Source organism: Ambystoma mexicanum, chromosome 4q (assembly GCF_040938575.1).
Source record: "Ambystoma mexicanum isolate Mex_15411 chromosome 4q, UKY_AmexF1_1, whole genome shotgun sequence".
NCBI lineage: Eukaryota > Metazoa > Chordata > Amphibia > Caudata > Ambystomatidae > Ambystoma > Ambystoma mexicanum.
Window position 1 is genome coordinate 220,779,773 of NC_090928.1, and position 19,128 is coordinate 220,798,900.

The 19,128-nt window shown below is 44.1% G+C and overlaps 1 protein-coding gene across 1 annotated transcript in view; it reads right to left on the reverse strand.

Annotated features, from left to right (window-relative positions):
- SLC22A3 (solute carrier family 22 member 3) overlaps nt 1–19,128 on the reverse strand; it is a 913,774-nt gene that overhangs the window by 800,310 nt on the left and 94,336 nt on the right. The gene's annotated exons all lie outside the window — the stretch shown is intronic.

Below are 19,128 nucleotides of genomic sequence, written 5' to 3' on the forward strand. Positions count from 1 at the left end.
CAGCGGAATTGTTTAAGAAGAAATGCTGAATGATATAATTTGAAGTCCAGAAACCTAACCCCACCCATGTCGTATTGGGCTTTTAACTTGGCTATAGCAATCCTTTTACATTTACCTGTGCCCCATAAGAAATTGCTAAGAATTGAGCTGATCGAAAAATGAGGGAAACAGGGGGACTGGGAGAAGTTATAAGTAATATAAAACGATGGGGGACAACATCGTCTTAATGGTGTCAAGCCGACCCCACCAGGAGAGGTCGAGGGGAGACCACATTGATGTAAATTGTCTGAGTTTATCTAACAATATTTGTGTGTTGAGTTTGAGGAGGCAAAACGAATACCAAGATATTTAATCGAATCATTACACCATTTAAATCCAAACACATCTAAGTCATGTTTGATACAGAAGGAGTTGAGGGGTAAAATCTCAGATTTATCTTTGTTAAGTTTGTAGCCGGATACTAGTAAAAATTGATCAAGTCTATTAAGTAGATGAGGGAGATGATATTTGGGATTCTTAATAAGGATAAGTATATTATCAGCATAAGCAGCAATTTCAAAAATCTATTTCTCACTGAGGATTCCCGGAATGTTTCTATCTGATCTGATGAGTTCTAACAAGGGTTCCAGAGAGAGAATGTAAAGAATAGGGGAGAGGGGACAGTCCTGTCTAGTTCCCCTATTTAAGGGCAAGAAGGATGAGGATTGACTATTAATGCTAATAGATGATTTGGGACAAGAGTAGAACATTTTAGTAAGGGAGATAAACTGTTCACCACAGCCATGCCAACGTAGAGATTGAAACATAATATCCCAGTTGACCCGGTCGAAGGCTTTTTCTGTGTCAAGCGCGACTGCGGCAAAGCCTTGTTTATCTTTGTTGTCCTTAGAGATAACATGAAAGGCGTCAAGCAATAATCTAGCATTTGCAGAGATGTTACGCCGCTTCACATAACCAACTTGGTTGGGCTTCATCAAAGCGGGAAGAGAAGACTCAATTCTATTGGCGAGGATGTTAGCAAGGATCTTGTTTTAAACATTAATGAGACAGATTGGTCGCTGGGAAGTGTGGTATCTTTATCCGCTTTGGGGAATAAGATGAGAAGAGACTCAGAGAAGAAGCCGGAGGAGAATTTCTGAGGGATAAAGTATGAGTCTAATAATGTAAGTTTAGGTGAGAGGGAATGGGCCAAACTGACAAAAAATTCTGTAGAAAGGCCGTCCGGCCCGGGGGCCTTTCCTTTACCCAACCCCTTGATGGCACGAGTGATTTCAGGAAGCAAAATGTCACCTTCTAAATGAGACAGGTCAACCTGAGGATAAGAATGTCTATTAATATTGCTGAGAAAGGATTCAATATTCTCAGAGGGAACATTAGTTGTCGGAGTGTATAGGTCTACATAGAACTGTTTAAAACAATTTAAAATATCATCAGGGTGAATAAGGGAGGAACCAGATTTATCTTTAAAGTGTGATATGTATGTTCTTTCCCTCCTAGTTTTCAGATAAGAGGCGAGTGACTTCCCAGCTTTGTTGGAAGTCGGGTAGATCTTGGTCTTATATTTTAATAGAGTCCCAGCGGATAACTCAGTGAGCTCATTATTAATTTGGAAACGTAAGGCCATGACCAGACGGAGATTCGTTGTGTTGGAGTCTCGATAGAAATGTTTTTCCGCATTAGACAGTTGGATATATAGATGTTTTCTACTTATTTTCTTTTTTTTACCCGAATAAGCCATGATATGGCCTCTAAGCACAGCTTTGAACGCATCCCAATTGGTAACTACTGAAGTATCACAATCTAGATTTTCGGCAAAAAATGGTTGTAGGAATGATTGAACTGATTGAATAAACTGCGGATCTTGCAACAAATAGTTATTGAATTTCCATATAGACGACAGCCTGTTGATGTCTTCAAGATTGAAGGTAGTGCAAACAGGGGTGAGATCGGAAATGATAATATTAGAGATCGAAGAATCAATAATAGTGCCCGTAGGAGATATGGAAGAGAAGATGTAATCTTGGCGGAGAGAGTATCATGTGGGGGTGAGCGAAATGTGTAGTCTAACTGTGTTGGATGGGAAAGCCTCCATGAATCTACTAGGCCGGTCTCAGCCAGACAACTTAAAAAGGATTTGTGGGTTTTAGATGTTTTGAATACACATTTAGATTTCCAATCTAAGAATGGGTCAAGGACCTGATTAACATCGCCGCACATGATAGGATTGGTGAAATCGTTTTTGAGAATCATTTGTTTCATGGAAACCCAAAAGCCTGGATACGGTAGGGTAGGACCATAGATATTCCAAATGGAAACATGATCAGTCCCAATCAAAAGCTTGACCCATACCTATCGCCCATTGTTATCAACATCTTGACCCAGAATCTTGAATGATAATTTCTTGTTGAGAAGTATAGCGACTCAATTTTTCTTACCCACCACAGGACTTCCAATGACCTCTTGGATCCACAGGGATTTAAGTTTCATTGCTTCAGCAATTGATAGGTGAGTTTCTTGTATACAAGCCACTGATGGCTTGAATTTATTGAGATGGGATATCATTTTGCACCCCTTTATTGGATTATTGCATCCCTTAATGTTCCAGGTTACACACTTAAATACCATGAAAATCGTGGGGTAAATGTAGGGGCAAAATATAAACCTGTAATAAGCATAAAATACGAGCAAACCAAAGTAACATGTGTAGAGCCAGAGCAATATGAACCAATGGAGTAAAGACACTAATAGGACCTCCTATAACGGGGATGGGACACATAAGGAAAACACACACGGATGAGGAGACAGGGAGTGGAGGTCTAACCAAAGAATGCTTATTTTAAGTCAAAAAGTGAGGAAAAAGTCTCAGAGTCATGGAAGAAAATATCAACAACATATATGGTTTCAGAACGAAAATATGATCAGACTGGGAAGTGGGAAAAATAGGAAGAAACGGCAAAAAAGGGGTAGGGAACAGCTGTCAAAAGGAAAAATACGACTCGCAGCTGGAGAGGGACGCCATCACAGCGCCCGAACCACCAATGTTATAACATAAAGTCAGAACGGCATAGAAAAAAAAACAACAAAGACAAGATAACAAGAGCTTCATGTTGCAGAAGAGGTAGAGGCATTAACAGGTGACGATGTGTCCATGCCCTCAGTCTTAATAGTACGGATAAATGATTTAAAATCAGCAGGATCGTCAAACATGGCAGTGCGCCCCTCATGAGTGACTTTGAAGGAGCAGGGGTGATAAAGACCATATCTAATGTTGAGCTGCTTCAATGATGGGTGGAAGGATAAGAATTATTTCCTACCTAGAGCTTTGCTCCTTGCCACATCCTGTGAGATATGTAGTTTATTTCCATGCCAAGTGAAGGAGTGTTTTTCTTTAACACTTGAGATTATTAGCTGGAGCTGAGAATATTCAAGCAAGTAGAATATAAGAGTACGGGGAGGAAGGCGAGGGGAAGCAAAATTTCTTGGAGGACCAATACGATGAGCACGTAGTATTTTTGCCGTGCAAAGTCCGGGCAAAGTCATTTTGTGCTGCAAAAATGACTATGCGCTGACTTTGCATGGCAAAAATACACTTTGCACAGTTCCATGAATCAGGGTTTGTGTCGCCAGTGCAAAGTCACTTTTCAGCAGTGCAAATTCACTTTGAACCGGGCAAATATTCCATGAATCAGGCCCAAGGAGTGGACAGAGGGCGCAGGACAGATAGATATATAAATGTGAATGCCAGTATCTGCCTGGGATTGTGATTTGCTGAAAGGGAATCATTCTTTGTGTGACACCTTTGTTGGAATTGGCTGCTGCTGTCAGTTTAACGAAAAAGAGACCCAGATCTCTGAGGTGCAGAAAGACAGTGTTTGTTTTGCTCTGTATGTGTCGCTGGAAGAGGGAGCCTGTTCTGGATTAAATAATGTATTTTCTTAGAGAACTGTTGCCTACTGAGCCAAGAGCAAACCAGTGAGTAAGCAATTGTTTGTGAGTTTAAGATAATTGCTGGGGTGCCGGGGAGAAAACCAACCGTGACACTAGGTTGTACTAAATGTGAAAACAGCAGATTTCCACACATTTGTGGAACTCTCCTGACCCCTGCACACCCAAAGATTATTGTATATACAATACATTTTTCACTATCATATTATGTTCAATAATGATATTTAACACAATTTATGTAAAAAAGTGATTTTTACTTCTGTTGTATATATTCACATGATGCTTAATTTGTTCATCACTGGAACCTAAATTTTTTTTAATTTCAATGTCATCAATTCGAATATACACATCAATTATGGATTCTCAAATCTTAATGCTAAGTAATCTCATCGGCTTCGCCAAAGCATGGTGAGAGGCGCCACTGTCCAGTCGTACCCGACATCCATGACATAGCAGAAATACTGACTCAGCTACAATCTCACCATGGCTAACCACCAGGAGAGGGTTTCCTTGCTTTATCACTTGTTACTCTGATGTAATCGGGGCAAGGAGACAGAAAGCAATGTTATTATCTCATGTATTTGAATAGTGGAGGTTGGCCCAAAAGACAGACATAGCACAGAAACCTCTCATTGCCCACAAGCCAGTGTGTATCGAAAACACGCGATTCTTTCAGTGTTTGTAGAAGATGATGTGCATGGTGTGTCCCTGTGTTTTACGGCTGTCACAATTAATTTGCCATGCTTCACATTGCTACCTAAGACTAGAACCACTTCAAAAGTCATGGGAACTAGTCACTACCGTCCGCAGCTAGCAGCCATCTGTGGTCAGACTCGTCAGGTAACCAACCATGGGCAAGGGCGTGACTGATGTCTGCAGTATAAAGGAAGACTCCCTCTGCCATCAGCCGAGCACCCTTGGACGACGTGGTGCCCACGGCTAGGGAGCAAGCGCTGGAGAGGAAAGTCATTGAGGCCAAGTGCAGTAAAACTAGAGCTTAGACTATGGGTCCAATGGGCTGGATCAAGTAGCCTGTTTGTTGGTGTCAACATGAGAGTCCTCATCAATACCATTCTCTAAACGAAATAGACAGCCTACCCTTATAGGCTTACTATATATCTTCTAAGTTCTATAATAGGCTACCATCAGGCATCTTCGAAGGGCAGCATCAAGGATACCTGTATATATCTTTTATGTGTTACAATGTCTAATTTATAGATCTTCTAAGTGCAATTGATAGGATACCATACTATATCTTTGAACGCAATGGACAGGCTAACATTGTAAGGTGCAACACAAAGTGCCCACTCCCAGATCCATCTAAGTGCAGCGCACTGCGCACCATCAAATCCGTCTAACCTTCACAGATCTTGTAAAAGCAATACATGTGCTAGCCTTCATAGTTCTTCACATGCAATACATCTGCTAACCTACACAATTTCGTCTAAGCGCAACACATGTGATAACCTACACAATATCTTCTAAGTGCAATACATGTTTTAACTACATGTTTTAACCTTCACAGTTGTTCAAGTCTGATACAGGAGCTAGCCTAGCCTACACAATTCCTTCTAAGTGCAACACATGTGCTAACCTACATGTGCTAATCTTCTTATATCAGGCTACCCGCATATCATTTTGCAAGCCCTAGGCTATTCCTCACATATTTTAGTGGAAAAAAACAGGCTAACATCAAGAATCTTCCCGCATAAATCTTTATTTATTTTATTTATTGTTCACTTGTTAGGCGCTTATCCGGGAAGCAAATACTGTTTCAAAGCGCCCACAGGGTAAAAGGGAGGAGTAGAGGATGATAGACAATGAAAATTGCAAAACTTTTAAATAATTAAATACAACAATATAAGAAGAGACAATGGGGAGGGGAAGACAAACCTACTATGCCTTGTAAGTGTTTACAATGTGCAAGTGCAGAGGCTAGAGGAGTATGGGATAGGTGCAGTGGTGCTCATGGAGAGCAGCAGGTGAAGTGCTATGAAGAAAAATAAGCGCAACCTCCAGTGGTGGAGGGTGAGCCGAGGCAAGTGTTGAGGATAGACAGCAGCAGGGATAGTATGATATGGGAGGTCAGGGCCCCGAGGATGCATAAGGATGCATAAGGGCCCAGCACACCAATCAAACTACTGTGCGATTAGCAGGGGAAAGAGGGAGGGGAGGAAGAGGTAAAGAGGAAGGTCTTGAGGCTTTTCCAGAACTTAAGGAGGTCCTGCTCAAGCTGAAGAGGGTGGAGGAGGCTGTTCCAAAGAAGGGAGCCCGCTGAGGAAAGCGATCAACCACATGATCTCTGTTTAGCATACCGCTTTACACACAAGGAGTTGGTGCCAGAGGAACGTATGTGTCTAGAGGGGGAATATTTAGTAAGAAAGAGTTGCAGATAGAGTGGTCCCCGGCCCCAAACAGCCTTGTGGATGATGCAGAGGGATTTGAATTGAATCTGTGCTGCGATCAGGAGCGAATGAAGACTTTGAAGGGCAGGTGAGATGCGGTCCCTGGGCTTGAGGCCAAGGATAAGTCTTGCTGTCCCTATTGTCGATTAGCTGGATGGGTCGCAAGGTGGACGAAGGTAGATTAAGGAGGAGGCTATTGCAATAATGAAGCCTAGGGGGAGCCAGGTCTATATTGAGTCTCCAGGGGAAGGTCAGGACTCTGGTTTCTGGCATTGAGGCCGAGATCATTAGAAGTACACCAGGACTGGATAGCTGAGAGGCAGTCTGGGATCATGGAGGGTGCAAGGGCATCTGTAGAACGTTTGAAGAAGAGTTGTGTATTGTCAGCATGGCACTGGAAGTTGGGGGAGAAGGAGGAAATGTGTGTGCCAGCAGAGGAAGGTAGATGTTAAAGAGCCAAGGTGAAAGAATGGAGCCCTGGCGGACGCCACAGGTGGGGAAGGAAGTAGGGGAGAAGAAGATGCCCAGTATGACTTTGGAAGAGCGGTTAGTTAGGGACGAGGTATGCCAGTCCAGTGCCTGCTGTGAGATACCAAGTGTGTCATGGAGCCCTTTTATGAGGATGGAGTGGTTTACTGTGTTAAATGCAGAAGAGAGATCAAGGAGGATGAAGACAGCAGGGGAGTTGGAATCAAGGGATGCGAGCAGTTCTTCACAGGTGTTCAGAGGAGCAGATTCCATGCCTCTGGATGCTGGAATCCAGATTGATGGTTGTGGAGACCACTAACAAGTTCACGGTGGGAGTTAAGTTGGGGCAGGGCCAGCTTCTCAAGCAGTTTCCCCAGGAAAGGGGTGATGGAGATAGGGTGAGAGTTGGCTTGGCAGGAAGGGTCTGCTGACGTTTTTTAAGGAAGGGCGCACAAGGGAGTGCTTAATGGAGGATGGAAAAGACCAGTAGCAAAGGAGTGGTTACAAAGATCAGCGAGAGCAGGGGCGAGAGAGGAAATGTTGTCCTTGATAGTTCTGGATGAGCAAGGGGAAACCTGTTTGGAAGAGACCTTCATGGAGTTGACAACTCTGGTGACTTCTTCCGTAGAGACAGTAGCGAAGGAGGAAAAGTAAGAAGGAGGAGGGTGAGTCGTTAGGGGAGGGATGGGTTGGAAGAGTGCGTGACGAGACTGTTCAGTATGTCCTGGGTTTTAGTGGTGGAGTGAGTGGGGAGTGCATTGCAAAGGGCCTGGGAAGGAGTAGGGGCAGAGGATACTGCAGATGGTTTGGCAAGTTGCCTGTAGATTTTGAAGAGTTCAGCCGTGTTGTTGGACACGCAGATGCTCGAACCTTTGTTCAAATCATTGGCTATCTTCCTAGTTATTCTAACAGCCACGACAGGCTAACATCATGAATCTTTCAGGTGCTATACCATGGCCAATTGCAATAAAGCGGCGGTCCTAGTATATCTACTGAGTGGAAGAAACTCTTATCCTAATGCGTCTTCTGGGTGCAATAAAGAGTATGTCCTCATATATCTTCTAGGTGCATTGGACCTGTCCTCCCTATAATCTTCTGAGCACTGTGGTCAGGATACCATCATAAATCTTCTGTGCATAATGGACAGACTAATGTTTGAGTGCCACCCATGGTCCATCGTTAAAATCCATTTAAGTACGACACATTTCCTGCACCAAAATACATCTAAGTCCAACACTTTTTATGCCCCCAAAATTCCTCTAAGTGAGACACATGTTCTGGCCCCAAAATACATCTAAGTGCGACATATTTCCTGCCCTTAAATACATCTAAGTGTGACACATTTCCTGCCCCCCAAAATACATCCAAGCGCGACACATTTTCTGTCCCAAAATTCATCTAAGCGCAAGGTAACATGTCCTGCATTACATGATGGCGGACATGATTCTAACAAAAGATTGTTTTATATGCCACCCCATTTGAAACATGGCCCAGGTAGCTTTTTGAAGGTTGCACAAGGCCAGCACAGAATGCCTCCATGTAATCCTTTCTGTGTCAGCTGATAGTCACATTAAACATTTCCTTCTGCTGCAATGCCTCCCTCAACTTGCACTGTTTGGGTGTGTGCTGCAGGCTAAGATAAGCCATTATGAGTTGGTGTTCAAGCAGACTCGTATACGTTTTAAAATTCACATGTTCTCCAATTGAACTTGTTACTATAAAAACGTGTATGAATGGAGTTGGTTAGCAGCTTTGAGCAAACAACAACACAGTATCAACTTCTGGAATATGTCTTCTAATCAGGCCTTATGTCTGCTGATGTGACAAGTGTGGAATGTGCTTGTGAACCCCCTCCCCCCCACCTTCCCCCTACTTTAATAGAAAAATACAGGCCACCCCATCCGCAGAGAATGAGCCCTGGTATGTCAAGCCAAAGGCTGCAAAACTAACCACTAGGCAAACCCATAGCTGTTGTAGAGTAATTTCAAAGGTAAGATAAAATGTTGACCTTTTCCACAGTTGTACTTTGAACATGCCATGATGTAGAGAAAGTGTTTTTGGAAACTGCTGTATCCTGACATGATACTGTTTTTCCAAGTAGATAATATTATTTTTTGAATGATGAATGTATTTGCCCATTTGCATGCACATTCATTCTGTCACTGCATCTTTCTCAGCATTTCCATTTTCATCTTTTCTCTGACATTTCAATGGATAGTTGGATGTCTGCACTGCCACAATGTATGCTATGTTCACTGAGACGTGGGAGCTAGATGCTGGGTAATGCCTACTGCAATATATCATGGTGCCCGTGATTGCATCAAAGGAACGCCTCGTATGCATCTCCCTTGGGAAAGGGACCCGGGTGGCTTCTTATAGGGTTTCAGAGGTTCTTGGCTATCGAGGTCTGGTCTAACATGGCGATATATTTATTCCAGTGCTATTTGTGTTCCTTAATTAGATCCATAAAGTGCAGTAGGTCGCGTCTCACTGGGTTGGTTTGGCCAAGTGAAGACCACATGAACAGGTAAGTATGATGAAAAAACCCAAAAATGAGACTGCGCCCAATGTTACAAAGTGATTTAATATATTTAGAAAAGTGCCCTTCCTGATGACACGTGTTTCGGTCTCCCTTGAGACCTTTCTCAAATCAGGGCTTGTTTCCTTAAGTGCCCCTAATAGGCTAACAAACTTGTCTGCTCATCAGTTCCCGGGTTAGATCCCTTGTGAATGCATTCAGGCGTTCAATCGCGTGGTTCCTTTGACTTGAGGGTGCGCTAGGCCAGCATGGAATGCCTTCATTCGATCCTTTCTATGGTAATGGTAACAGATATTCGCGTTGAACATTCCTTTCTGCGACTTTGCCTCCCTCAAATTTTACTATTTGGGAGTATGCGAAATATTGAGAAATGGTGTTATCCAGTGGTGTCCTCACAGGCTCAGATCTGCTTAAAGTCAATGTTCTGCTAATATAATTCTCCCGAGTTCTAGATCCCAGTGAAAAGTGTTACTGGAAGGAGTAGTGCTAAGAAGGGCGATGGGTTGCCAGCTTTCAATAAATCGCAACACAGTAATAACCTTTGAAATGTGGCTCTTTTTACCTCGTACCACTACGGGTGAGGTCCTTGCTCACAGTGTGCTTCAACGGGAAACCTTTGGGTGCCGCGGGGAGAAGGCGAGAAAACGAAGGAGGAAGAGAGAGATGCATGGTATATGCGGTGCAGATAACTCAAGCGCAATGTACTTACCTTGTGAACGTGGCCATGCTCTGTTTTATGGGTTCGATATCGCTGGCTCTACCCGTCATCAATAAATTGACTCCCATGAATAGCTAATAATGATGCTAGTACTTACAACTGGAGGAATTCAACATAAAACGCTATATAACTCACTCCACCAAATTATTGTTATAGTGTTGACTTTTTCTCATGTCTCGGAGGTGAGGAGTGACCAGAGGCAGTGTTATGAATGGAGTGAAAGGGGTAATAATTTAACCAGTGTCTTCCTAATGCTGTCATGTTAGGGTCAGGCAAAGACTTGATTGTATAAATGCTGTACAGGAAGGAAACAGCAATCCAAACTGATTTGTATCTCTACATGAATCTGTAAGCCCCTAAATATAGGAATACTTTGGCAAAGCTGGCTTTGCCATCTTTCAGACGCAATTAAAAGAAAACACTTTCTGCGATGTGCAATAGCAAAGAGGTTTTTCTCATAATAATGTAGAGAGCTACTTTGACTACCACTAAAACAATGAACAATCTTGAAACAGTCTGCCTAACCTTCAAGGCAAGCGCCTCTAGCACCCCTTCCAAATTGTACCTAGCAGGAGGCAAATTATCCAGAGGCCTACACAGCACCCAAAGCCAATTCACCTACAGCCTTAAAACCAAATATTGCAGGAAGGAGAAAAACAGGAAATAAACCTTCTCTGGCCACGCTCCTGGAATCTGAAACAGCGTAAGTATCTTCTTTATCTAACGGGGCATCTTCAACAATTAACTTCAGCAAAGAACCACAAAACCTATTCTTCACGTAACTCATAACAGCCTGATCTCCCTGCCTCCTCCATTACTTATGAAACCTGTACTTCCCTGTGTTGCCTATGTGCCTGGCGGGGACTATATAAATTGCCTGTACATACAAAATGCATTCCAATATCCTTAGGCTTCTTCATTGACAGCAGCCTAACCTTCCAGAAACATATAGCCAAGAGGGCCCAAATAGCCTGGCTCCGAATCGCTACCCTTCAAAAAATCAAACCCTTCATCACGCTGCAGGATTTCCGGACTTCCTGACCTCCAGACTGCAGTGCAGACCGTTGTGGCCTCACACATCGATGGGGGAAATTCTCTTCTGACAGGGCCCCCAGCTGCTCAATAGGCTCCCCTAAAAGCAGTCCACCATGCTGCAGCATGTCTTATTACTGGAGCACAGACATTTGACCAAATTGCCTCCATCCTACTCTAACTACATTGGCTTCCTCTCCAGATCACATGATACTGATCAAGACTGCATGTGTCATCAACAAAGCAGTCACAAGTAGCACGCCAGCGTACCTGGCGGCTAAGCTGCACATATCTGGTGGGACACACTACTTTTGCCGCAAATCGACCAACTGGCTTGAATCACAACCGGTCAGCAAAGAGAGGAACCACAAACAATCCAGCTCTTGTCATGCACCCACCCTCTGGAACTCAATCCCAGTGTCAGCTCGGAAATGCTCCCACAATTAAGCAATTTCGTAAAACCCTCAAAACATGGCTCTTTCAACAACACCTGACATGGACTAATTCCAATGGATGCACTCAGAGATGCACAGACCTAACAGTACTGCGCTACTGTTAAAAGATGCCAGTCCAAATGCGGGCTACCTAAACTCTGTACAACGCACCGCTGCTCTTGAGCTAGCTCAGCACTTTGAACAATAAAATAAAATGGCTACATGCCCACTGTTATCTGCAATTATCACACGCAAAAGAGCAACATAACATCATAATCAGCATCGCTTTAACACTGACTTTCTTAGCCCAAGACAGCAATTGAAAAAATAAGACAAAATACACGGTGACATGCAGGAACAAAGAAATGGGTCTCAGGGTCATTAACACTGGACACAATCCCTCGTGCAGTGCTTTATCAAGTGATTTTACCGAGGTCTCAGGCATAAGTCGTGCATACTCACAAGTTCAATTCAGCCGCCCCTGCTTCCAGCTTGGACAGCTTCCTATCGCTCACACTGCTCCCCTATCAGATCTAACTGTTCTTGCGTGCGTACTTGCAGTGCTGTCATCAACTTGCTCATCGGAATATAGCCACAGGAGTCCGAGGACAAATTCTCCAAATTGGCCCAACCTCAATGTCAGACAAAAGGTTACCAACAAAAGTAGGCCTTGACGGGCATTGTGATACGGTTGTAATAACATCTTGGAAGGATACTGGAAAATCAAGGCAGAGGAGTGAGGTCGGGTAGATCCCCTTATGATGTCACATCCCATTGCGAGCCCCATCCCGCCCACTGGTGCGACTTTGGATGCATAGCAATCGTAGAATTGATTTACGAATACTAATATCCGAGCAAATAGATTTGGCCTACAGTAATCGGCTCTGCAGCCGACAGTGCTCCATTGTGTCTTTTGAAACACGGCCACCCCACTCTGTTTATGAATCACTTAACATCTTTGCTTCTTTAAACAAGTCTGGCCACATCCTCCCTTGGCCAGATTTCCCTGGCACCTGTTCTGATCGCGTCATTAAAAGCTGTCTTGGCAGGATAGGGTAGTATGTTGAAAAAAAGTTACATCTGATTGTGCGTCAGGGAATGGCAAGAAGTAAAACTGTATCATGTGAATGGCCCAGTTATAGCTCCAAGCATCTGCCGCTGGTTGCCTGTGCCTCTTCCGCAGCGGGGACTTATCATAGACAGCCAACGTGCATGTGGCCGTGCTACTCCCTCGTGGAGTGATTATTGTGTTATATTGTTTCATGGATTTGGAGGTTGGAAAATGTAAGGTTGGCTCTGGAAAGGCCCTAGATAGTGAATATGGAGCTGGAAAGTAGGGGCTGTGGCATAGTGAGGTCATTTACAATGCAGCCCTTGGACTATACAATAGTGTTGCCACCGACGGTGGTGCCACCAAAAGACAGGGGTGAGGTCCTGCTGATTCATCATGTTTCTTGGCTGGAAGGGCAGTCAGTGAAGGCCTGGACAGGGTGCACTGTGCCAGTATAGATCAGGCAGTAGTCACGGTGTGCAGTTGCCGGCAGGAGAAGATATGTGAGGTGAAGGTAGCGTTCTGGTTTTTACCCGTCATTGAAGAGGATTTTTGGTTTCAAGCGATACATTTTAGGAGGAACAGCACTTGGGCAGTGCCATGTCGGTGGCTGCTCGCTGCCCTGTTCTCTCTTTGAGTGTTGATTTGGTTCTGCATTATTTAGATGTTTTTCCATGGAGGATGAAGGGGTGGGAATTATTAAACGACTTTCTGCACATGGCCGAGGATTTGGTGGTACCGTTTGTACTGGAGAAAACAATTAGCTCATCGGTGTGTGTTACATTGTTGAGGATTGAGTTGAATTCTGTTGCAATGTGTTTTAGGATCCCTAAAGACAAGTAGGGGCGAATTCCCCACCCCACCTACATCAATCAACAGAATGCTACAATTCTACAATCAACTTACACATCACAGTCCCAGTCAATTCATCCTGGCACCACAGGCACGCGAGGCTCCCCTCTGGACACAAATGCAAAAATGCTCTTAAAACAGAACACCTAGTAACAGACACCCATGATTTTTCCCCTCTCTCCCGACTAAGCAAACTTGCCTCCTCTCCTTCAGATCCGTCAGCATGCCTGGAGACCCCGCAAATGGTAGAGATCTGTGACATAAATCCCAGTAACACAGCATGATGTAATGTAACATATTCAAAGCTTTGCTCGAATGCCACAGTAACAGCGCGTCATGCCAGTTAATGCCTCATATGCCTGTGGGGCCACCATAGCAACGTTACTGAAATGAGATTATTACCAGTCCAATGGAGGGCGATGGGCAGGATACAAAAGCTGAATATTAGGGTTCGGTTTCTCAGAGCCTGCCTCTATTTCCTCCAGGCTCATGGAGTTCTATGCACCATTTATGTTATGTTGATAGGTTATATCACTCAACTTTTGTAAAGTTGGTCCCTATGAAGTTCAGACACTTTATTCTAGTACAAGTGCAATATTGAACCTCGGACTAGCATTAGGTCAAGGAATGCCCCAGTGAAAAAAATAATTATTTTCAATGCATTCTTGCATCTTGCTAAAGTTTGCTTTACTGCTGATATAGTATTACGGCAGAATTTGCCCTGGTGCAAAAATAAATTGAAAGAATATGGTAGTAGGGCAATATTGCACTGGTGCAAGGTTTCTGTAATGTGTCCTGATACGATGACATTTTAGAGATCCAAAAATGTGTCACACACTATTAGCGAAGAATACCTATGTAGAATGATAACCGTAAGTATGTAATAAGTTAGTTGAGAGCAAAATTAGCATAATCAAGAGGAGGTGCAGTTACGAAAATATTCACTTCCTCCAAATGGGCCAGATACACTGGGCCTCATTATAACCCTGGTGCTCCCGGATTGAAGGGGGCCGGTACAGGACCGGCACCCTTCAATCCGGGAGCGCCGATTACGAGCTTCCCATTGCGGGACCCGGAGCGCACACCTGGTAAAACCAGGTGTACTTTCCGGGTCCCGCAAGGGGAAGAGGGAGTCAATAATGGGCAAGTTGTACTCTGCCCGTTATTACCTCCCTCCCCATTCCCATTGAGCCCTATGGGGGCACAAATGGGAATGGTGATGGGTTCCTGCATGGAGGACTTACCGGGTCCTCCTATCTCGCAGTAACCCGGTATGTCCCCATTGCAGGAACCCGGTAATGGAGCCCTGAACGGAAGCAGCCATGGAGCTAATAGCTCCATGGCTACCTCCATTCTCGTAATGAGGCCCACTATATTTCTGCTGTCCTGGCTCCAGCAGGGGGTGAGGGGGGTCAGGTCCCCAAGGCCATTCCTTGGCACCCCCTAGAAAAAAGCCCTTGCCAGTGGTGTTAAGGGGGAATGGGGGGAAGGCAAGGGGGATTTCATCCTAAACATGCTGCAGCAACTTCAGTGCGATTGGCCAGGGTTTGATTGCTTGACCTGGGCAGTGATTAATGCCCCGCAGTCATGAAAGCACAAATGACCAGAGAGATGGAGGACCATTTACACCTCTAAGGCAGGTAGCATACTTGCTCAAGCAGGCTTCCTACAACTATCTAGCAAGAGCCTTTGTTGCTTTTGTTTTAAACTATGCTGTTCATCTTACCTACATTCCCAACATCTCAGTTACAAGGTAGCTAATTTCTCAAACCTAAAATCATAAGTTGATTTCTGTAATTTAAAGTATGTTTTTTTGTGGGAAGATAAGAGTTATTCCCATCATGCTTAATACAATGGTTAACTGTAACACACAATAAAGGGCAGGTGACGTTGCTTGCACACAGGGGAGAGTGAAGTAAAACAAAAAGTGATAGTGGTAATGTTTAATTCAGAGCCTTGCTTCTGTCCTTGCTCCGGGAAGCCTTCCATGCCACAAGTCCTTAGTTATGTCTTTGCCATTACAAAAAGGGACAAGCCATTAGCAAATGAGCTTTGATTCTACCACCAAAAGGCGCAGTTCAATCTCAACTGCTAGGCCATGGCCCTCTCTGAACTGGAACACAAGCCACAGCTGATCAAAGCAATTCCGGTGGTTATGATTGATTCAGAGACTTACATCCATACTTTTTTTAGTTTTGGCTGTTAAGTGTAAGCCAGAGCTCTTGCACTGGAACACAGATAGGATGGTGATGTGAGGTGGGACACACATCCTATGGATGCGTTTGGTCATTTACAAACTCATTGAATAACCCTTGCCATGTTAATCCCTATGGCATTCCCACCTGCTACCTGCCCCTCCCTGATGAAACATATCCTACTGGGAACTCTTTGAGTAAGATCTACCACAAAGTAACTTCAATGTGTCTGCTGTATAGCGCATGAGTGTTTAATGACTTAAATGCCACTGTAATGGAGCTCTTACTGTAGTAGAAATCTCCTAAAAATGTGTTTCTGTTACCTGTACATTTATAAGCAATGTCAGAGGGCCTCATTACGAGGTTGGAGGCAGCCATGGAGCTGTTAGCACCATGGCTGCCTCCAAAACCCTACCAACTCCGCCCTGGTGAATCGAGCAATTACCGGTCCATTCCAAGGTTGGTGGGAACGGTAATTCCCCATTCACCAGGGCCCTTCCCCATTCCCATTTGAGCCCCCATAGGGCTCAATGGGAATGGGGAAGGCACTAATAACGGTACCGCAAATTGCGGTACCGTTATTAGCTCCAGAGTCCCTTTGCGGGTCCCGTCCTTAACGCCTGGAAAAACCAGGCGTTAAGGGAGGACCCGCAAAGGGAACTCGTAGTAGGGCGGTAAGGGATTACCGGCACCGGTGCCCTTACCGGTGCCGGTAATCCCTTACCGCCCACCTCATAATGAGGCCCTCTGTGTCGTGCATCTGCTCCTCGCACTGGAGTCCTATCTAAAACATGTAATCACAAAGCCAAAGTTTTGGCTTGTATATAGGTATTAGACAGACATTTGCCAGGCAATGGCATCATATGACCAGATACTTGCACAAGTTTCTAGCTGTTCCCATCTCATGGCCAGGGGGTACCCTTATGGCAGTGCCTGGCAAATGCTTATCCCATGACTACTCAAAAGCCCAAGCGGCTGGCTTTGCCAATGTGTGTTGGTTTCAGGAAGCGAACGTGTATATGCCCAGATGTGGGTGCCTTGCTTGCTACGTCAATCATCGCTGTGCTAATCCAACAAGGTCCTACGTGAATATGTCAAGGCTAGGATGACAACTATGGCCCAGTTTCAGATCTTCTTCTCATTCATACTTACAAGTGGTGTTATGACCATAACAGAATGTATCTTTGTCTGTGTGGAAGCCTAGCCTGACCTGACAGAACTTTCATGATTCAAACGGATAAGTACTGACTTGATTACCTCCTCCTGTTTGAATAATTATTAACAGATTTGTTTGTTTGTTTGTTTGTTTAGTATTTATTATGCGCACCGGACCCTGGGGTATAAGGGCGCAGAAGGTAAGAAGATGTACAGCTTAGGGCACAGTTACAGGTTACAGGTTACAAGGTCATAGGTTACAAGCGTGTTATACATGTGACAGATAACAGTTGTATCAGACACGTAGGAAGAGGCAGGCGGTAGCAGGTTCATACATTCATTTAGCATTTGTTGACGTCAACCAGTTGATCACATTTTGCCTGAATTTGGTAAAAGATTGTTCTTGTCTCACAGTGGTGGGTAATTCATTCCACAGTTGCGCAGCTTTGACTGGGAATCTAGCTCCGCCTATAGTGGCGAGTTTAAATCGGGGTACTTGAAGGTGATTGGTGTTGGCTAATCTTGTTTGTCTTGTGAAATGTGTTCTAGTGAATCTGTCCTTTAAATATTGTGGGGCTTTATTATAAAGTGATTTGTGTGTGAGGGATGCAGTTTTGAGTCTGATTTTCTCGTAGGTGGAGAACCATTTATGTTTCCTTCTTGTTTCTGAGATGTGTTCTCCCTTGGGAATTTTCAATGCTGCTCTGAGAGCATTGTTCTTCTGTATCTGGATTTTGTTGATGGTGGATTTAGTGGCTACGATGTACAGAGCATTACAATAGTCAAGTTTGGAGATATTTAAGGCTCTGGCTAATGTGAGGCAGCTGTGCCGAGATATTAATTGTGTTCCTGCTTTGATTAGTTTACAAGTGTAAACTGTTGATGAGGCTAGGGTTTTTACCTGTTTGGAGAATGATAAGGTGGAGTCAAGGTAGATACCTAACGTTTTCACTTCTTTGGCTACTTGTATACGGTTCTCATCAATGATAAAGGAGGAGTAGTTTGTGCTTAATTTATTGATAAGGGAGGTGGTGCCTAGGATGAGAAGCTCAGTTTTATCATCGCCATGGGTTGCCATCCATGCCTGAACGATGCTGTAGATTCTGTTCACCATTGCTAAGTCCTTTTCGTAGTCCCCTGAGAGTGGGAGGAGGATCTGGGTATCGTCAGCGTAATTAGTATACGTGATACCCAGATGGTCCAGGTCATCAAACAGGGGCTTAGTGAAAATGTTTTATAGCATTGGTGAGACGCATGAACCCTGTGGCACGCCGCAGGTGATGGGGTTGGGGTCTGCAGCTGCTGTAGGGGAGAAGACTCTCATAGTACGGTCACTAAGGAATGATTGGATCCACACTATGGCCTCAGTGGAGAAGTGTTCTGCTGTATCTAAGTGGTTACACAAGACTCTATGATCCACTAAGTCGAATGCGGCAGATAGATCTAATAGGAGGAGTAGTGCTGGTTTTCCAGTATCTCGTATTTTGTCTATTTGGGCTTTTAGGTCAATTAATGCAGTTTCTGTGCCGCGCAGTGGACAGAAACCAGATTGCCGGGAGCCTAGTAGTTGGTTATGTTCCAGGAAGTTCTGTATTTGGATGTATGCCACCTTGTCCAGAATCTTCAAGAGGAACGGCACAGTTGTAATCGGTCTATAATTAGTGGGTATAGCCGGGTCCAGGGTTTGCTTTTTAAGGAGTGGGAGCACCCAGGATTCCATTAGGTTGCTCGGGATAGTGCCAATGGTAAAGGAGGCATTAATCAGCTTTGTGATGAAAGGTGCTAAATCTCGCGCAGCATCTTTGATGAGTTGTGCTGGGCAAGGATCGCCTTTACAATTTGATGGTTTTAGACCAAGTATTACTTTCTCCACCTCTATTATGGAGACTTTGGAGAAGTGGAAAAGGGTGGATGGTTTAGAATTGGATGGAGTTTCAGAAGTAGGCAATGGGGTGGTGGCTAATGTCTCTCTTTTTGGTTCTATTTTCTTTTGGAGGTTTAGGACTTTGTTAGATAATGCAAGTTGGATTTCGGAGCACCATTTTCTATCATTGAGGCAGTTATCTGGAGGCGTTATGGTTATGGGGTTTTCCAGTTCTCTAAGTATGGAGAACAGTTCTTTCGTGCTTGAGTTGGCTTGTATAATTCTGTTGTTGTAAGTTTCTTGTTTAGCTGAGATGATTTCTTTTTTATATTGCGAAGAAATGTTAGTTAATTTCAGTTTATTTTCCGGAGTGGGGTGCACTTACCAAGTGTTTTCCCATTTTCTTTTTTCTAATCTAAGATTTTTTAGGAGAAGGGTGAACCAGTTATTCAAGTGGCTCTGTAGTTTAC